The sequence below is a fragment of the Camellia sinensis genome, chromosome 3 (assembly GCF_055761805.1).
Source record: "Camellia sinensis isolate YWXY chromosome 3, ASM5576180v1, whole genome shotgun sequence".
Lineage (NCBI taxonomy): Eukaryota > Viridiplantae > Streptophyta > Magnoliopsida > Ericales > Theaceae > Camellia > Camellia sinensis.
This window is the reverse complement of record NC_138963.1, coordinates 183,288,147-183,299,229: the sequence shown is the minus strand read 5'-3', so window position 1 is coordinate 183,299,229 and position 11,083 is coordinate 183,288,147. Positions and strand designations below refer to the sequence as shown.

Genomic DNA, 11,083 nt, shown 5'->3' with positions numbered 1-11,083 from the left:
TTTAGATGTGCCTAATCTGAATACAACTAAAAAAAAAAAAATATTTGTAAAAAATATAATAAAATATAATATATATGAAATGTATTTAATTTTATATTTTTTTAAATTTAGTGATTTTTTAAAAAAATTAAAAAAATATTTTTCTTTTAAGTACATGGAAATTACTTGAATTTAAAAAGTAAAAAAAAAAATTATTTAAAATATTTAAAAACTTACTTAATTAAATTGAAAACCATTGCCCCGTTACTCTCTCAGTCACTCTCTGGGTCTCGATCTCTCTCTCTCTCAACCCTCTCTAAATCCTAATCTCTCTCAACCGATCAAATCAATCATCTTCAGCCCTGTTTGTCTAATCTCAGAGCGATTGGTGATTCATCTCAGATCCAATCTCAGAGCGATTGGCAATTTCGATTTTGAGATTTCGAAGCTCCACCGCCTCCACCATCTGCACCGGTGAGGGGAGCGAGCACCATCGTCTACTAAGGTGAGCACTACCATCTCTCTCTCTCTCTCTCTCGGTTTCGTATTCTCTCTCTCTCTCTCTTAAGCTCTTCCTTCCCGTCAAGTTTGGTCAGATAACGAAACCAGTGCAGTTTATTTAAGAATTTCATTGTTTGAGCAATTTGCTGTATAATAATTTGTTGATGGAATCTCAATTAAATTCCACTCCAGTTTTCCTGTTTCATGTTCATGCTTCTTGATGGAATCTCAATTAGTTGTATTTTGTGTGTAGAGGATTACTATTTGGGACTAGATATTAGGAAAATGATATTCATCAATTCTGTTTGGTGTTCACTTCAAAGTAATTGTAATTTAAAGCTTCAATTTGTTGCTCTCTCTCTATCTGTACCCATTTGGCGTTGTCTGTTGCGTCCAAGTCATAGCAACGTCTTGTTTTATGAATGGATTTGAAGACTTTGAAGACTTAAAGTTTTATTATCTTTAAGTTGTTTTGCACCGTAGGGGGCAAAGTAATGCTACATATCTAGAATTTCTATTTAAAATTTAATGAGAAAAATTGATTTGTGCTTTAGATTCATTAGAAATGTACTACCATAAAAAACTGAATTTGGATACATTACTTTTCTAGGTACATAACTTTATGCATTCATGAATTATGAAAAAATAAAATTTTAAATTACGAACTCTAGTTATTAATTTTATTAGCTATTATGTTAAAATCATAGATGGCCCTTGTTACAGAAGGCATAGGTCATTTCATTGCATTAAGCCTGATTTCATGGAATAAGATGCAAATTTAAATTTTAATGCCAAGGGCATTCAAGTCAAGACCAAATCAAATTGTGAAATTAAAAAAACAAAACAAATGACATATAAATGGCAAAATATATGAAGGTTGGAGAAACAAACCCATGTTCTTCCTTAGTCCAAGGACCACCTTTCCTCCTTTGTTGATAATTAAACTTGTTTTGCACTGTAGGGGTTGATCCATTCCCATCATTCTTAATTATTTCATAATCAGGTAATGGAACAAAACCCGATTCAATCATCTCAACATCTTCAACTAGTGCTTCGTAGTGCTCTTTGATTTGATCAATTGTTTTTCTGGGAATCCTGGAAGCAATCTTCTCAAATAAGTCTATAGAATTAAGTCGTTAGAAAGGCAAAAGGATTAGATTGATGGGTGGCTAGTCCATTTACTTAAATGATGATGATTAGAATTAGTTCATTTTAGTGACAAAAACTTGAACAATGCATACTAAATATTTTTTTTCCTTTCATTGTTTACACCTATTTTGAATTTATTCTACATGGATCAGATTGGGATTTTTATTTTATTCTTTTGAATGTTACCCTACCAATTGACAGTGATATGTGAAGTTTTAGATGGCTTTTGTGTGTTTATTTAGCTTTTAACACTGAAAAACTTACATTCCTTCTCATAGCTTACCTTTGCTGCAAATTATCATCCTGTTGTTTCCTCTATCCTATTTGTGGCATCTGTATCTTGATTTTTTCATATGATTATCTAGAACTTCCTCTTCGCATGGCTGGTTTTGGAGTCTTGCATCGGAATGAGGCCAGTGGTGCACTTAGCGGGTTAACGATTTCAGCAGGTAGCTTTGTTGTTGTTATTCATCAAAAATCTTATTTTGGGGTTGTGTCATGTTGGGAGTGGTTAGTTAAACTTGGTGACATATAGCTAAGACCTGTTAACTCTATATGTTTTGAATGCCTCACATAACTATTTTTCTTAATTTTTCAAATAAAAGATGAAGTCAGGAGTGTGTTGGAATTTATCAATTACACCTATGAGATATTTGGGTTCAGTTATGACCTGAAGCTATCGACGGTATGACATTAACTTTTTTAACGCCATTTAACCTTTTTTTCCACCTCAGAATTTTTGAAGGTCAAGTGTTTCATGAATTGTGAAGTTTCCTTAATTCTTGAGCATAAATATAAGCAGCTGCAGCAGATGTCTGATTTTTTTTTTTTTTGATAAGCAAAAGAGAGCTTTATTGATGAAGAAAGCAGAACAAGCATACAACTTACATCAATAAAGAGGGAAGTGCAAAAGCATCACCGCGGGCCTTAGCGATCCCAACTAGGTTGGCACCGCTAGGGACGCAAAATCATCTGCTAGCACTTGACCCAAGATTGGCGAGAAACCAATGCAAAGAAAAAAACAAGATCTACCACTAAACATGAAACAACAATGAGCAAAAAACTACAAACTGATACAGCCCAAGCCAGAAGAATGAAGCACCAGGACCAAGCATTGAGCAGAATTCTTCAAACTGAAAGACAGATCAGACCAAACCAAGGGGGCACACTAGAGCACACAGCTGAAGATCAGACCAGCCAAACTGATAGCCAGCTGAAAACCAAGGGGGCACACTAGAGCACACACCTATGTGCATCTGCAACAGCAAACAATAAAAGTCTACAAACTGATACGAACCCAGCCAGAAAATGATGCACCGGGACCAAACATTGAGCAAAATTCTTCAAACTGATAGACAGATCAGACCAAGCATCCATCAGACAGATCAGACCAGCATCAGCCTTCCAAAAAAGCAGACCAACAATGTAATTCCAAGGGAGCACACTAGAGCACACAACTGCAGACTAGAGCACACAGCAAGCAACTGCAGACTAGAGCACGCAGACCAGCAAGCAACTGCAGACTAGACCAGCCAGACTCTTAGAGCACAGAGCAGAACACAGAGGCAAATCAGAACACAGAGCAGAACACAGAAGCAGAACACAGAACACAGAAGCCAAGTGCCCCAGAGGCAGAACACAGAAGCAGAACACACACACAGAGCACTTGACAGAATCAAAAATCATCAGAGGCACCTCCTGGTCTGGTTGAAATTAAATATAAAATCATGGATGGAGTAAGAGCAAGAGTTCCCAATAGAGTGACTCTTCAACCAAATGGCAACTCGAATCTTGATGAGCTCACAAAGCTGCAGGGAGTTAGGTTGGGCACTATTAAACACACAGTCGTTCCTGAGCTTCCAAATTGACCATAAAACAGCAAGTGGTAAGGCTCTCCATATTTGGAGTTCCTTCTTTCTGATTTTGGTGCCACTCCACCAATCAAGTAAGGCCACCACAGAGCCTGGGCATACCCAGAGAAAACCCCACCAATCTATAATGTCAGACCAAATTTTCCAGGTAAAGGGGCAAAGGAGTAAAACATGGTTAAGGGACTCAGGTTCTTCTCTGCAAAAGTGACAATGAGTAACGGCCTCGCCTCTAAGAACGCCAATGCTATGAAGGAACACAGATGTTTTGATTCTGCCTTTCCAAGCCAGCCAAGAAAAAAATTGAACTTTTGGTGGTGCGATGTTATTCCAGATAAGTTTAGGCATGGGCACAACTGGACCTCTATTAGACTGCAACCAACAGAATAAGTCACATGATCTAAAGGCACCCTGATTCGAAGCTTTCCATCTCATACCATCCTCCACCTCATGCCTTAAAACTGGCCCATTGCCCAGTAGGGCTTGCAAATTTTGGACTTCCTCCTCTTCCCAAGCCAACAGAGGTCTCCTAAAGGTTAAGTTCCAGATGGGGTAGCTACTTTTTCTATCCATGAAGTCTTTAAGAGAACCATCCTTATCAGAAGAAAGACAAAATAGTCTAGGAAAGAGGGATTGAAGACAGTCACCGCGTAGCCAACCATCCTTCCAGAATGAGATATTGGCCCCATTACCGACAACCAATTCTGAGTTAGCCAAGAAATAGTTGAGTAAGGTAGGGTTATCAGCAGCTAAACCCATAATGCCCTTCCAGATCCAAGAGCAATTAGTAATAGTACCTTGAGAGTGAAACCAACTACCGGATCTGCTGCTGTACTTGCAGCAGATCAATCTTCTCCATAGGGCTTGTTTTTCATTACAAAACCTCCACCACCATTTAGCAAGTAAACACTCATTAACTTGACCCAAACTTCGAACACCTAATCCTCCTTGATTTTTTGACATTGAGACAACCTTCCAATTGACCAAGTGGACCTTTCTTTTGACCTCGGTGTCGCCCCACAGAAAGGAAGCTTGAATTTTATCCACCTCTTTGATTACACCCTTTGGCATTTTAAATAGAGAAAGGTAGAAGATTGGGAGGTTTGATAAAACTGACTTAATAAGGGTGAGTCTACCAGCAAACGATAAAAGTCTTTTTTTCCAACCAGAAAGCTTACTTTTAAATTTATCCAGAACAGGTTTCCAGGTAGCTTTCCTTCTAGGATTGGCACCAAGCGGAAGACCAAGATACTTCAAAGGTAGCTTCTGAGTGAGACAGTTCAGTTTTGATGAGAAGTCATTGACTAAAGTCTCCGAGATTCCAATACCACAAACAACACTTTTGTGGAAGTTAATTTTCAGACCTGACATAATCTCGAAACATCTAAGTATCCTCTTTAAAGTTGTGATTTCCATTGAATCCGCCTCGCAAAAGAGAATGGTGTCATCAGCGAATTGCAGGTGAGTGAATTCCAGCCCGTTAGTTCCAACATTGGCACCTTTAATTAAGCCCATAACCTTGGCTCTTGAAAGTAAGATATTCAACCCCTCTGCTACAATATTGAACAGGAAGGGTGAGAGTGGATCGCCCTGTCTGAGACCTCTTTCCGGTTGGATTTCATCAGTAGGAGAGCCATTGACAAGGATGGAAATACTTGTAGTTGTTAAGCAAGTTTTCATCCAGCCCAGCCATTTTGAACCAAAACCAAACTTTGCGAGCAAATCAAATAAGAACTCCCAATTCACCGTGTCAAATGCTTTTTCAAAGTCAAGCTTAATGATCACCCCTTGCTTATTTGATTTTTTCCACCAATCGACAATCTCATTAGCAATTAGCACCCCATCCATTATATTTCTACCTCCAATGAATGCAGATTGTGCTTCATTCACAATGATAGGCAAAACAAGCTTCAGTCTCTTGGTTAGAACCTTGGAAAGGATTTTGTATATGGAATTAATCAAGCTGATGGGCCTGAAGTCAGACAGAGATACAGGGTTATCCTTCTTGGGGATAAGACTCACAAAAGAGCTATTAAGACCCCTGGCCAAAGTACTATTCTCATGAAATTCTTTCATAAAGTTTAAAATGTCATGTTTCATAAAATTCCAGCATTTTTGGAAACAGGACAGGTTAAAGCCATCCGGCCCTGGGGCTTTGTTGCCATCACAGTCCTTAATAGCAGCCCAAACTTCCTCTTCAGAGAAGACACTTTCGAGTAGGGTTGATGCATTATTGGGCATGTTAATGGAATTAAAATGGCCTCCCAGTTTAGGCCTACACTTCCATTGCTCTGAGTAGAGTAATTTGAAATGGTTCATCACAGCAGTTTTGATTTCAACAGGTTGCACCACTGAGATCCCATTGACTTCGATTGAATCAAGAGAATTTCTGTTATGTCTGTTTGTGGCAGTAATGTGGAAGAACCTGGTGTTCTTATCACCTTTCAATGACCAGTTAAGCCTAGATTTCTGTAACCATAGTCTCTCATCCATCTTTCTCAATTTCCAAACTTCCCCTAGTAATTCCATCCTTCTAGCAGATTCATCAACTTGGAGAGTTCTAACCTCAGCTAGCAAGTCCCATGAGTGAAGTTCAGCTTCCTTCTCCTGGAGATTTTCCTTGATGTTACCAAATACCTCCTTATTCCATTTTGTCAGACACAATTTAAGAGCTTGGAGCTTCTTCTTGAGGATATAACCTGCCCAGCCCTCCAAATTTAAGTGCTCCCAGTTTTGCTTCACTGTATGATAAAAGCTGGTGTGCATCGCCCAAGAGTTAATAAATCTAAAAGGTTTAGGACCCCAAACCCTCTCATCCTCCATTAGCAACAGAGGACAGTGATCAGACAAGGATCTAGGCAAACCCCAAAGTTTGAACCTAAAAGATTCAAGCCACTCAGGATTTAAAATGAACCTATCAATTCTGCTCCACCTATCACCATCCTGAGAACTACCCCAGGTGTATCGTCTGCCCAGCATTGGTAAGTCTACCCCTCCAATTTTGTCAATAAAATTGCCCAAGTCCTTCATCCCCACATCCCTTCTAACACAACCCTTCATTTCCCCTATACTTTTGACTTCATTGAAATCACCCCCAATACACCAAGGATGAGTGAAAGTGGTTCTAAGAGTGCATAATAGTTCCCACAGTCTCCTCCTTTTCAGCAAATCATTAGAAGCGTAAACATTGACAATAATACAGCTAAAGTTTAGAGAAGTGATACCTGAGAGCAAAATGAAATTCTTGCTGCAACAACAATCTGACAAAGAGAAAACCTCAGGTTTCCAAATACACAACAGCCCACCTGCATTCCCTACTGCGTCAACAGCCATGAACTCCATTTGGTCCCCAGGCCATAAGGATCTAACAAATGATTCTGAAATCTCTGCCTTCTTGGTCTCCTGAATTAAAACAATATCTACTTTTCTTGCTCTAAGAAGCTCCTTTAATTTCCTTCTTTTCTCCGGATTTCCCAACCCTCTAATGTTCCAAGAGAGTAACTTCATTGGTAAACAAACTAAGGCTCCCAAACCACCTAGGCTTGCAGGATCAGGATTTTTTAGCAGCATCAAGCTGCTTCCTCCTTTCCAGATCTTGGGTTTCAAGCTCCATGATCTTCTCAATAACTTCGGCCTCTTTTCCTTCACAATTAATGCCAAGAAGATTGCCAATTTGTAAGGTGGCTTGTGCCTCATTTAGAAGGAATCTACCTTTGCTCGAGCAACTACTCAAAGAGATGGAGTCTGACAGTGCCTTAGTGGCAGCTCTGAGAAGCACGCCCTTGTTAAATTTTGCACCTCCATTTGCCTTGGCCTTTGATTTCTTTGGAGCTTTCGAAGGGTGTGGCTTTGCTGCAGTGTGATAACTGCTAACCTCTGCTGCTGTAGTAGTCCCCCCTTTTAGGCTTGATTGTATTAAGGGAACAGCTGCTACGGGTTGATGCAACCCAGAGACGGTTGGGTCGGCTCTGCTTATAAGATCACAGGGCTGTGATAAGGTATCCATTGCACTTGAATTATGCAGCCCAGAGTTGGTTGGGCCAGCACACCCTATTAGGTCCACCCTATTAGGCCCATGGACTATTAGAGGCATGGTGGGGTTTGAATGAACAAACTGGACTGGGCCTAGAAACACCTCCAGATTCACGCTGGGCTGGGGTAAAACAGACCCACTGACGCTTTTCACAAAGCCAGGAGTAGAGATAAGCCCATCAACTAATCGGTTTTCACAATCTACAGCAAGGCCGTTGTTGTCTGACATGGTTGTCTCATTCCTCAAGCATGCGTCTCCACTACTCGTCTTCTCCAAGTCCCGAGCCGTCTCCTTTACTACAGAGATAGCCATCAGACTATCATTACCTGACAACTCCTTTTCCTTTAATGCTCCTTGTATACACACGCCACCGCCAGAGTTCCTTACAGGCTCCACCTCAGCTGTCATTGCCACCTCATCATCTTCTTCCCTGAGGATTACACCATTGTCAACAAAGTGCTCGTCCCCCCTGCTTGCATTAACAGAAGAGGCCTCCTGCATATGAATATTAGAGAAACTTGGGTTTTCAATGACGACTACTTGCTCCTCACAAACTCGGATCTGGTGAAATGTGCCTTTGCAATCCAGAGCAATCACTTGGTTAATGCATTCCATTACTTTGGTTGCTATTTTGACTTTACCATAGCAAAGGTGTGACATATCAAGTGTGCTTCTATCAATCGCAATGACATCACCCCATAGCATGCCAATACTCTTGAAATTGGTAGAGTTCCAGAGATTGAGGGGTACTCCATAACAGCTAATCCATACCTCCCTTTCATGCTCAATGGCTGTGTCCTTGGTCCAATGTGATATGAACTCACACCATTCGTGGGTCCAAAGTTCCAGCTCCTTCCTTGCACTATGCATTGCCTCTTTTGATTTGAAAGAGAGAATCACCGATTTGCCACCAATCTCTCTAACATGAGCGTCGGGTCCATACCTTTCGTCCTTTGCAGTCCTTGTACCAGTCACCACATCGGCATAACTTTGTACAGTATTCCGCATACTGGGCATACTGACGTGATTTCTATGAGCTGTATTACCTACGCCTCTCTGCAGCGTCCGCTGCTGCCCATGGTTGCTTTGGGCTTTGCTGAACTCCGCCATCTTTACCTTGATCTCGCGATTGTCACACCAAGTGCCATGCGCCTTTTGAATAGCCACTTTCGCCGCGACTGGACAATTATATCTGACAAAACCAAAGCGTGAGCTTGTTGCCTTTCTCCTCTTGAGCGGGATGTAAACATCCATTACTACTCCAAACTTTGAGAACAGTGAGAACAGTCCCTTAGGATCTAAAGATTCCGGTAGATTATCCACAAAAACGGTGTGAATATCTTGAGATCTCCTGGACACCCTTGCGTTCCTGCGAAATACTGGAATCCATGATGATCCATTGAACCAAGTTTCTCAGTGAGTATTACTTGTACACGTTCATCTCTCATTCTTTTATTTTTCCTGTTAATTATAGATAACATTACAAATTAGTGCCGTTGAGGAACTTTTCACGATACTGCTATGCTGCCATTATGTTGCCACTTTGGTACAAATTACCATCAATGTGATTAGCCAAGGCACTAGCTATAAGTTTTCATTTCCTTTTCTTTGCCATTTCTGTGTTTGTATGAGATTGATTTCCTTTCCTCTCGTCACTATCTAATCTAGAGGTTTACTTAATTTAGATGGCAATAAAGGAAAAGGTACTATCAAAGATTTCTTGCTTTTTTAGCTGAAAGATTTCTTGCTTTTTTTTCTTTTCATAAAAATTGTAACTACTTCTCAACTTCATGGATCAGAGTGCATTCATCTCTTTTTGGTGCTCATACCTCTGAAATTGTGAGCACTTTATGTTCCTTAAATGTAATGAAAAATTTATGACAACGGGCTTTTAACCTTATCTTGGAGATAATAGTGGGTTACTGGTATACACTGGATGTATGTAAGATATATTCCGTTGTATCTGGAGACCTCTCTAAGAATCCTCGAAAAGTACTCTTACGCATCCTCTTCATCTATCCACCATCGTTGAACAGTGAAAAATCCTTGCATTGTGGATTTGTGGGAAACACCCCTTGTGAGGTGTTACTCCTCTGCTAGAGTGAATATTGTTTGAGGTTGATCGATGCATACAGAATACGTCCTGGTTCGACGGATTCGGATTTGTGCACACAAGATAAGTTTGAATATGCTACCGCTTCTGCTAAGTACTCATTTGCTTACAAATCATGATAATGAGTATTATTCCATAATTCTAGTTACATTCTTGAAAATGCTTTAACTTTTCTTTTAGAAGAAAGCTATACAGTTATTTGCAGAACCCAACATGAGACCTCATGAATGTATGCACATTGTTAACAGTACCAATTAGTGACCACTATACTTTCAAGTTTTGCTCAGTTGTGGTGTCTTAAGGAGAATCTATATGTATTCTATGCAACAAGGACAAGGTCATGGTTAGTTGTGTTCAACACATACATTTCTTTGGCACAGTAAAAAAGGCATAGAAGTGTCTTGGTTATGTGGTTGTTACTAGAAAGTTTGATGTTGTTATTCTGTTGTTGACTACCTAACTTTTTATCTTGCCATGCTCTGTTTGGTGTTTCAATCAGTGTACTTCAGCTCTAATTTTGAAGTCTGTTGCAGGGGGGACAAATGATTGTACTGGGAAAAGCTTCAGATAATCGGGTTGAAAGAGAATTTGAGGCTCTTGCAAAGATGGTAATAATTTTAAGATTGGATATCGTGTCTAGGATAATGTTTTTCTTCTTTCTTGGGAGGCATCCTGTTGATGCTTATTTAATAGATATACGTTAGTTATCAGAAAAATGTTTTTCTTTTTTCTTGATAGCAATGTTAGATTGATGATGTTATTCTCAAGGTGGAGAAAAAGGTATTCCGAGGGAGTGAGGATCCTCTCCTTGCAGCTTCCGTACTTGCGTCCGTCCTTGCAGGCCTTCGGGTCTATTTTTAGGCCCAATTTTGATAATCCGAACCGTTCATATTTTATGATTTATTCAGTATATCATACCTGTAAAAAATCAAGTTGATCAGATATCAGAAAACATATGTTCGGAAAACTGTTTATTAAATTCTTTAAAAAATAGTGTTTAGTTCAATTTTTCAAACACATACTTTCTGATATCCGATCAACTTGATTTTTTACAGGTATGATATACTGAATAAATCATAAAATATAAACGGTTCGGATTATCAAAATTAGGCCTAAAAGTAGACCCGAAGGCCTGCAAGGACGAACGCAAGCACAAGCTTGCAAGGAGAGGCTCCTGACTCATTGCGAGGAGGGAGAATGGCGGAGGGTTTTTCCTGTTTGATAACCTATATTAGCATATGGAATTCTATGGAAAAGAGTTATTCTATTTGTCTCAATACAAGGCTTCAACCATCCCTTCTGTCTACCTTGTGTAATTTTGGTATAAGCGAACAATTTTCAAGCCTACTTTTTAGTCAGTTGATTACAATTGACGAGTGTTTCATTGCCAACAGTGTGAAGGATGGTGATCATAATCATCTCTGGGCACTATTGGATCCC

The 11,083-nt window shown here is 39.7% G+C and overlaps 1 long non-coding RNA gene across 2 annotated transcripts; it reads left to right on the top strand.

Moving 5' to 3' along the window:
* Window positions 1–265: 265 nt before the first annotated feature.
* LOC145822977 (uncharacterized) lies at window positions 266–10,427 on the top strand. 2 transcript variants are annotated; one of them, XR_014364922.1, is made up of 3 exons: window positions 266–484; window positions 1,995–2,078; window positions 10,177–10,427. It is a non-coding gene; the product is annotated as an uncharacterized LOC145822977 (long non-coding RNA). The 2 variants fall into 2 exon arrangements; XR_014364921.1 differs by lacking the exon at window positions 10,177–10,427 and adding an exon at window positions 2,364–2,449.
* Window positions 10,428–11,083: the final 656 nt, after the last annotated feature.